This window comes from Microtus ochrogaster, linkage group LG2 (genome assembly GCF_000317375.1).
Source record: "Microtus ochrogaster isolate Prairie Vole_2 linkage group LG2, MicOch1.0, whole genome shotgun sequence".
Taxonomy (NCBI): Eukaryota; Metazoa; Chordata; class Mammalia; order Rodentia; family Cricetidae; genus Microtus; species Microtus ochrogaster.
The window spans coordinates 7,332,967-7,342,379 of record NC_022028.1 but is presented as its reverse complement, the minus strand read 5'-3'; the positions used below and the strand labels follow the sequence as shown (position 1 = coordinate 7,342,379).

The 9,413-nt window shown below is 42.3% G+C and overlaps 1 protein-coding gene across 1 annotated transcript in view; it reads right to left on the bottom strand.

The window, feature by feature from the left end:
- The window catches only part of Clic5 (chloride intracellular channel 5), a 154,520-nt gene that overhangs the window by 143,644 nt on the left and 1,463 nt on the right, over positions 1 to 9,413 (bottom strand). The gene's annotated exons all lie outside the window — the stretch shown is intronic.

Here is a 9,413-nt window from a genome sequence, read left to right as displayed (position 1 = left end):
GATAGATAGATAGATAGATAGATAGATAGATAGATAGATAGATAGATAGATAGATAGAACAAGGATATACTGCAGATTGACACTCTTATATCTTTGGCTAAGTCCAGATTTGCAGTGCTCACTTGCAAAAGCTATCAAATACAGAGAAAGAATTGAAATGAGTTGGAGAAACGACTCCAGGCCTCCACACTATTCTGGTGGAAGTCTGTGTTTCTAGGTGATAGAGTAAGAGAGGACCAAGTAGACACACACTGGGTTGAGTCCTCACAGGACTCTGCTCCAAAAATGCAGCCAAAATAACTAGGCAAATCCATTCCAGTGATTGAACTTGCAGTGGAGAATGAGGCTTGATCCTCCTTAAAGGAATACAGCAAAACATTAAAGGAGCAAACCAAACAGCATTGCATCTGGAAGCCAAGATACATTGAGTCCGTCCACGATTAGCTAGATGCAGCTCAGAACAGGTGTGCAGAGGGCAATCAATCCACATAAATTCATAGGCAAATAAAATGATCAAAGTAGTGGAGATGAACATTAAAATTGCACTATACCTATACATATACACTTACAAATGTAGAAGGAAACATGAACACGATCAAGAGAGTCTTGGCAAGAAATTCAACAACTCACACAGACAACAGATAACTTGAAAGGCACAAATGACCAAACTCACGGATGAAGAAAGCAATGGCCAAGATGGTCCGAGTCTGTTATATACACCAGTTTGTAAAAGGAAAGAAAATATCCCACAAAAAAAAAAAATCCCCAGTGAAGACCATTCTACTAGTGATTTCTATCATGCTCTTAAGGAAAAAATAATAGCAATTATATTAAAATCTATTGCACAAAATAGAGGAGACACATTCTGACTCATTTCTATAAGAAACGTAGACAAAGAGAGGTAAATAAAGCTATAGACCAACATCGTTTACGAACGGCTTTGCAAAAGACTTGAACAAAATTATAACAAATCAAATCTAGAAATCATAAAAGTATTAATACACATTGCAGAAAGGCTATTTTGAGGTTGATTTAACATTTGAAGATGAATTACTGCATCACAATAGAAAGAAAGGGGAACTGGAGAAGTGACTGGGGGCTAAGAGATGCTATCACTTTTGCACAGAACCGGAGTTTAGTTTCCAGCATCCACTGGGAGTGGCTCACAACCACTTGTAACTCCAGTTCCAGGGCCTCTGACGCCCTCTTCTGGCTTACAGCGGTACTACACTCATGAACAACCCCCCCTACCATACACATAATTAAACATAAAAATCTTAAGTAAAGAAAAATTGAGAGAATAAGGAAAGGAGAAGAGCAGGAGGAAAGGAAGAAAACCAAAACCAGTTTCTGGTACCAAACATGAAGTGAGCTTGACAGGAAATATAGGCTTAAAGCTATAATATTTCTGAACTAAAGGTAGGAAGAAATTCTTAGTAACCCAGAGTTAGACAAATCTTTCTTATGCACAGCTCGCATTGGCATATGAATTCTGTGCTTTGGCAAAGGTGTGAATGTGTCACCCAGAAGTTTTGAGTGCATCATAGCTGCACTGAGTGGTGGTAACCTGAAGAGATTTCTAGATCACGAAGGCGACACCCAGAGAAAGTGTGACACACGTGACACACCTCTCAGACAACTGACTTTCTTGCTCATGTCACACCTCTTCTGTATGCAACAGCTCCCCGTCCCCAGCGTCGTGTTGAGACAAAGTCCAATGGTACACCCAGCTGTGGGGCCTTCCATCCACCAGACTTCCAGGCCCAAAAAGCCTCCCTTGTTTATACACTACGTGATTATCTTATCATAGCAGAGCAAGGCAAGCTAAGACAGCAGATTTCATCAGAGTGATGGAGCCCTGTCTTCAAGTGGCTGTGGTCATGAAAATGAGAAGTCAACTGCAGGTTCATAAACTATTTGAAAAACTATTTGCCCATGACTCTTAAAACTATCTACAATAAGAAGACAAAATCCTAAAATGACAAAATGAACAAGCTATTTGAGTAAATGTTTCCCCCAAGGAGACGTAAGGAAGAAGAACATGTCATCTGGTTCCATACCATAGGTCACTGGAAGAGACAAAGCCCAGCGATGAAAGAGATGAAGTCTTGTCAGGTGTTGATAGTCGTGACAATTTTTCAAAGTAGGAGTAATTTGACTAAAAAATTCCACTGTAATAGTACCACGGGGGAAAAAATCATGCAACAAAAAAGCCTACATATTGTAGCAACCTCATCAGTAATAGCCAAAGACTGTGGAATTGTCCAAGTTCCCATCATTGAATGCAAAAACATAAACAGCATGTCATACATAGGAGGCAGAAAGGAACAAACTCTGGGTAAGTCTGCCAATGCAGATGAACCAAAAGCATTAGGAAATTGCACACAAATTGTAGTATGGTGTCTAACTTAATTTCTATGCCTTTTAAAAAACAATTCTGGGAATCGAACCCTGGGCTTTGCATTTGCTAGGCAAGTGTCCTGCCACTACGATACACCTTACGTCATCTTTAGAAAACAAAGCCATAGAGATTGATGGCTCTGAGAGGCAGGATGTGTCTGGGAGGGCTCTTCGAGGTGATGAACACGTTCTGTATGAAGATTGTGGTAGTGGTGTCGTGGCTATGCATGTCTTTCAAAGCTCATTAAAGTATATACCTAAATGGAAATTTACTGTGTCAAATTATATTCCAATAAAATAGACATCCTAAATAATAGCGTATAAGGTATATCATGATTTATACTAAGAGTAAAATCAAAACATAATTTCAGATACATGAACTTGCACTTGTTTTTGCACACCCATGTGATTTCAGAAAGGCTTGCTAGGAATCAAAAAAGGGACTGTGTTTGTTTCAGTTTTTAAATGATGTAAATAAGCTGCTTAGTCAAAGGAGAGAAAAGACCCTGGATGAATTACAATCAACAATTTGTTTTCACAAGCAAGAAATCTAAGACTCAGAGTTCAGTAATGTCTCCAATGTTGTGCGCCAGAATCCAGCACTAGCTCCAGACTTCTATCCAAATGTCAAGGACAGACAAGAACCTAGCCCAGAGCAAGCTTCAGTAGATGTGAGCTTCAGTTTCTCTTTCTCTTCTGGGCCAGACGGTTGCTCACCAGCTTTCAGAGAAATGGGCTCTGCTTGAATGCTCGCTTAGTGTCCCAGAGCACACCAAGAAATGAGCCCTCCAACAGCAAACCCAGTTACATTTCCCAAAACCAATTCAGCTCAACAACTATTTCTCAGACCCAACTATGGGTTAGATTCTGCTAACTGTCTGGTTGGTTATACAGGAGCTAGGTGTGGTTTTCATTGTGGAGTTTTGTTCCCAGTGAGGAACTGAGGAAAACTAACCAGATCACACCACTCTGTAGTGATAAGCATTATGACAAAGGGAAGCCCTGAGGGAAGGTGCCTCAGAACTGCCCTGAGGGTTGGAGATATCTTCTTCCCAAGAAACACGAGTTCAGAAAGGAGAGGAAAGGTTGACCAGATGGAGGAATGAGTGTGTGCTGTGTGGTGGGCTTGTCTATGTTTACTCATAGAAAGGGGCTGAGAGACATCTTTAGACTCTTATCTGTTATCATAAACACTCAGTCCCTCCTGGTCCCCCTCCCCCCCTTCCAGCTGTATGAAACTGTCCCAGCTGCATGGGGTTTTTGGAAAGGATATAAAAAGTAGAGCTGAAGGTGTAATGGGGACTCCATCCACATAGCTGTGAAAAAGTCACCATTAAGGCTCAAGTGGAACTTTCTAAGGATGTGGTTCTTTGGAGTCAGCCTTGCTGATGTAAGTGACTATACTCATATAAAACCAAAGGACTTAAGGACTTACCAATGTACTTGAGTTGAATGCATCCTTCTGTCTGTTGCCATGCCCTATCTAAAATGAACAGTCGCTTGTTTGGATCTCTTCAGGAAAAGCTCACCAACTCTCAGAAATACCAAGACTGCTAAGTTGGATCATTTATTTTTGAGTCTCCCATCACCTTCCTTTAGAAAAATAATATAATCCTCACCTGCTGACTTGAGTAATGCTTCCTTTTACTCTTTTAGAGTGAAATCTCAGGATGACAGAAAGGTTTAGAGCACACAGTCGACCACCCAGGAAAAACAGGGAGTAGGTCACACAACAGCATGTTCCACTCCTTCCCACATGGCATCAGAGCCAGGAGCTCTGACGTAGGGAAGGAAGAATATATGTGGCGATCAGGGTTTCTGAAAGAGAATTCTGAAGTCCCCTGACAGGCCATTTTGCATAGAGCTTTGGAATGTTCCTGAACCTTCTGAAACACATGGATGACCGCTCTGCCTGCCAGGCTGCAGGTGTCAACATAAAGAAGAGCTCTCTTGACTGACAGCCTAGAAAGCCAGCTTGCCACAGACAGCTCTGTGACAGTTTCTAGAGCTGCCTAGTTCTCATCGCTGTGCTGGGATTCTGTGACGTCTTTGACTGGTGGAATTGAATTTCACATGGGTCCCCCAGAAATGGCTCTGAAGGAGAGTGGATCTGGATGGAGTTCTCAGCAATGTGACTAAGATGAAATTATAGCATGGCGAGTGATCTGTTGACACCAACCCATTGCTTCATTTCTCCATGCCTCACTGGTTCTGTAGAAGGATAAGTGCTCAGGAGACAAGCTTGGGCTAAAGTAGTATTCTTACAAAAGTTCCAAGAACTTACATCCTTACTGGTGACATTAGAATTACGTGTTCTTCCTCATCATGGAACAGGAACACCTGCCAGAGTGTTCTTAGCCTGGTATTCCAGGCTTTATCCAGGTCTATTTTTATACTAAAAACAATAGTTGATATTTTTTGTGCTCACTTCATACATTTCTCATTAACGAAGCAGCTACAAACATGCAGAAATAATCTATAAAACAATATTTCACCAGTTATCTAGCTTCTACTGAAGCAGTCTGGGTATAAAAAGCCAAGCACTTAGACGTTTGAACTTATGCAGACGATGAGTTGGAAGGCAAAAGCTTTCATTGCACGCAGACATTTACAATTAAATCTCTGAATGAAGCTTAGATATAAATCAATCAAGGCGGATGTCTTGGTCCTGCTCTGGGTGGTAAGTGGAAATGTAGGTAATTTGGTTGTCTGTTGTCTGGTACAAGAATTTGCTAACGACTCCTCAAAAAAAAAAAAATTCCAGTACTCTTGATGGCTTCCAGGATGAATTCCAAGTTCCTTAGTTTGTAGGCAAGTGACATACTAGCTCTTCATCTTTACCATCCAGCACCATCATGGGCTTCTGTTCCCCTAGCCACATGAATCTAGTCATATCCTCAGGCGCCTCTGCTGTGCCCTGCTAATGCTACCCCCTCCAGCACTGGCTGAGCTGGGATTCAACATCCAGGTCCAGCTTCCTCTCCCTCATTGCCTATGTTGATAGTTTCTCACCTATGTTGATAAACCTTGTTCGCCTTCAAGACAAATACACTCAGTGTGTTGCTCATACAAATTCTTAGGAAGCGGGGCTGGAGAGATGGCTCAGAGGTTAAACACCCTGGCTGCTCTTGCAGAGGTCCTGAATTCAATTCCCAGCAACCGCATGGTGTCTCACTACCATCTCTAATGAGATCTGGTGCCCTCTTTCTGACTGTAGGCATACAAGCAGACAGAATACAGCATACATAATAAATAAATAAATAAATAAATAAATAAATAAATAAATAAATCTTTTTTTTTAATTCCTAGGAAGAACTTGGATGCTGACAGAACCTGATCTCATCAGGCACTGGCCAAGGATAGAGCCCCAGGCCTTCCTATGGCAGGGGAGGAGGAAGGCCCATGAATCAATATGGTCGTTCAACACAAAATGCAAGCATTCATCCACAATATCCACGAATTTTTTCACTTCAAATTATATCAATGTGGTATGTTAAGAATATAAAATATGTAAAAGTTACTATTTAAGAGGATTTGGTGAAAAGTAAATACATATATTGCTTAGCGTTTTTAATTCCAATTCTGACATTCTAAGACCACATGAATTAGCTTGAGTAGAATATCCTGAATTCCATGACCTTGGCATTACAACAAGATATGATATGATAGAGCCTCAATAAAATGTTCGTTGAATATACTTTTATTATTAGGATATAGCAAAGGAAACTTGTGACACTTCTTAAATCCTGAGTCAAGTTATTATATAAATTATTTCTTTAGAAAAAAAAAACAATTCTAGAGCCATGGATTCTAGAGACTGGCTCTGTGGACCTCAGGAGTGGTCTAATCACGAACGGGCTCTGTAGACCATGATGTCGTCGTTTTAAAGAGACAGAATTCATATGAGCTGAACAGGAGTGTTGGTTGGGTTTATGCCAGTCTTTCCAGCCACGCCCAAATCTAGAGATAATCACTGTCGCTATTCTCCTAGAGTGGATGACTGAGGGTTCCCTCTGTGAGCACAGATAACTGATAAACACCCAGGGCTGTGCACCATGCAACCAAAGGCCATAAGAGCCAGAATGAACTGTGTTTCTAATATGAGGTAATTTAGACCCAGGAATATTTCAGAACACACCATTGATGCAGAATGATAGACCAGTGTTCTTTTCACAATATTATGCCCTCACAGGAGAATAAATCAATAATGTAGCTATTCAGTGTTTATCGGGGCAAGCCTTATTCTTAAATAAGTTATTTTTATAAGGTTCAAATTCAGTACAATAAATACTTCAGACCCTTAAATATTGACATTTGCTGTATGTCAGACAAGATACTAAGCACCCTACATGCATCACGTATGTGACATTCAGCACACCCCTATGAGGGATGGGTCAGTATAGCATCCATTTTGCCAATGAGCAAACCGAAATGGAGGGAAATTAAGAATTCAGCAAAAATTCATTTGCAAACTGGGGATGAAAGTGGATGGGTAGAATGCTTGCCTACCAGCACAAGGCCTGGATTTCATCCCCAGCACTGCACAAAACCAGGTATGGTAATCCCAGCACTCAGGAGGTAGAGGCAGGGAGATCAGAAGTTCAAGGCCATCCTCAGCTATAGCGAGTTGGAGGCCAGCCTGAGCTACAGGAGACTCCTGTTTCTCAGATAATCAGTGCTTCCTGTGATGAATGCCACCGGTGTTGCATGTGACAAAAGGTGTGTATTTGTGCCATTTCTTTCATGACAAGCCTTATCAGACTGCTTGTTTTTCTTAGCATGAAACAAAACACAAGAACGCTTTTCTGCAACCTCTTCGCCCCCTTCCTGCCTTTAACGCACACATTCAGACACCAATTGGGAAAGTTCACCCCCCCAGTCACATGCGCCCTGAGAGGAGTCCATGGACGAAATGGAAAGAATATCCCCATTCCCTCAGTAGCTAAAGCCTCTAGAATTAACCCGACTTTCCGTTCTTTAAACTCTACAGAAAATCCATCAGCAAAGCCCTAGGGCTACTTCTTCGGGCCACTTCCCATCTCCCGTTGCTCCCCTGCTATCACGGGGAGCCTAATCCAACCTCAGATCCTGATTTCATCTTCCCCATCCATACACAGCCCATTTTTATGAAACAGGGCTCCTTTAGAAACAGTCCAAAGATTGTCTGGATCGCTCAGAGTGAAAATGAAAGTCCTTATGATGCCCAGAGGCTGATGCAGCCCAGCCACTCATCTCTAGCCTCCCACCACCCCACCCTCTGCTCCCCCACTCCCAGCCATAGTGCATTCTCCTTCTGCCCCTGCTTTATGGGAAGCTGAATGATGGCCACAACTACGTTCCTACTAATTCCTGAAAGAGGTGAATGTTACTTAATGTGGCAGCATGGACTCGTAGATGAAAACAAACTAAGGCTCTTTAAATGATGCTATCTTAGGTTATTATTAGGTTCAATCTAATTGTTCTTGTCTGACCAGAGAGAGAGAAGAGAAGGAGGGGACAAGAAGGAGGAGGAGGAGGAAAAAAAGAAGGAGGAAGCCAAAAGTATAGTCTGTGGCCTCTTCATAACATAACCTTGCTAAGACAAAATGCCAAGTTAAAGAGCTCAAGTCCGGTATCCTCCTTCGAGCATGGGAGTTTAACAGTTTAGGAGCTCCTTGCTACTCTCCGGCAGCATCTTTCATTGCTGGTACCAGCAGGAGACCCCTCATTCCCTTCTCCAAACCCCGCTTGGGGTTTGATTCCAACCCCAAGGCCAGGATAATTTCCCTGGGGATCAGCACTTTGCCAGATCCACAGATCATGTCTTGATGGACTAGTGGGGATGGATGACCCTCCGTGTCTCACTGCAAGAAATGACGTGGACGTTTCTGTCTTGAGAAGAAATACGTCTAATCTCCCTTTATTAAAAGTTAGTTTGGACAGTGTGATGCTGTTTTGATGTAGACACTGAGACGGGCAGGCTGCTTGACGTCACCTCCTCCACAGAGCGTCTACTGGCCTCCCCTTGTTCAGCTCAGCATCTTCTCCAGAACACATACAGCCTCCTCTGCCCCACATGTCCACTGTCCTTCCATCCTTCCTCTTACAGCAAGGTGTTTGTTTCTCAAGAGCCAAAGTCACATCTCCCCCAAGTGCTTGGCACAGTACCACCCAAGTATCAAGGAAGCTCCATGCAATCTTTGTAAAAGGCAGGTTGAGGAAGATCCAATACGTCAAACAAATTAGAAAACAATATATATTAAAGTATTCAATTGACAAAGTTCATTTCATTAGAAGTATATTGGAAACCATGAAGGCGAGAGATTGTCACAGAATGGGGATTTCATAGGTTCAAAGAGTAAATTTTTTTTCCAAACAAGGCCGCGTGTAGCCTGGGTTAGCCTGAAATCATGTAGCCAGGGATGACCTTGAACTTCTGAGCTTCTTGGCTCCACCTTCCTGTACAGATTTTCTCTGGCCCTGGAAGTTTTGGTGACGCTAGGGGTGGTGTATTGTACATGTGTTGGCAAGCACTCTACCAACCAAGGTCTATCCCCAGACCCGAGAGTAACCATTTTTTTCTCTCTCATGTATATGTATGTGGTGCATGCTTTGGGTGCATGCATGTATACCTGCATGCAGGAATATGAATATGAAGGCCTAGGGCTGCCCCCAGAAGTCTTTCAGATTGCTTTCCATACTCATTGAGGCAGAGTGTCTCGGCTGAACCCAGAACTTGACACTTCAGCTAATCTCGCTAACCAGCTTGTTTCAGGGATAACCCTTCTCTGTCTTGTGAGCACTTGGATTACAGATGGACTGCCATATCCAGCAATTACATGGGTTCTGGAGATCTAAACTTCATTCCTCATACTCGGGCAGTGGGGCTTTAACCACTGAGACATCTTCTCAACCTTAGTATTCATTTAAATAACAAGAAATAGCAATACACACGAATGTGTTCTCACATGGAAAAATTGGGTACACGGGGGAGTTGGAGTGGAGGGGTCTACCACTTTGATTGACTTTTTTTT